A 581-nucleotide genomic window follows, 5' to 3' on the forward strand; every position below is an offset into this window, starting at 1 on the left:
GTCATTAATTACTCACCCTCATGTCGTTTCAAACCCGTGAGACCTCTGTTCATCTTCGGAACACAAATTACGTTTTCTGACCCTGCATAGACGGCAATGCAACTGAAATGTATTCATGTCTCCAAAATCCATTTTGGAGAGTATCAGCTGGACGTAAACAGCGTATGCTGTTCTGTGTCAGCTGCGTCACACAGATACGCTGTTTCCGTTCAGATCAAATCACAACAACGTAGGAAACAGATCCGCTGTGATGCAGCTGATTCAGAACAGCATACGCTGTTTGCGTCCAGCTGATACTCTCCAAAATGGCACTACAGGGTGATGCGGAGGAGACGAATTGCTGAATAAAGTAGTTTTTTTCTTTCTTTTGCGCACAAAAGGTATTCTCGTAGCTTCGTAAAATTACGGTTGGACCCCTGATGTCACATGGACTACTTTACAGATCTCCTTGCTACGTCTCTGGACTTGGGAACATTTCAGTTGCATTGCTGTCTATGCAGGGTCAGACAGCTCTCAGATTCCATCAAAAATATCTTAATTTGTGTTCCGAAGATGAACGAAGGTCTTACGGGTTTGAAACG

General features: G+C 43.9%; 1 protein-coding gene across 1 annotated transcript in view; it reads left to right on the plus strand.

Moving 5' to 3' along the window:
* The first annotated feature begins 374 nt into the window (after positions 1-374).
* Positions 375-581, plus strand: part of LOC107576194 (protein capicua homolog) — a 19,797-nt gene continuing 19,590 nt past the window's right edge. The window contains exon 1 of the mRNA XM_016262428.1: positions 375-380. The gene's annotated coding sequence lies outside the window, so the exon portion shown is untranslated. The remainder of the gene's footprint in view (positions 381-581) is intronic.

Source organism: Sinocyclocheilus grahami, unplaced genomic scaffold, assembly GCF_001515645.1.
Source record: "Sinocyclocheilus grahami isolate Dianchi unplaced genomic scaffold, SAMN03320097.WGS_v1.1 scaffold3326.1, whole genome shotgun sequence".
Taxonomy (NCBI): Eukaryota; Metazoa; Chordata; class Actinopteri; order Cypriniformes; family Cyprinidae; genus Sinocyclocheilus; species Sinocyclocheilus grahami.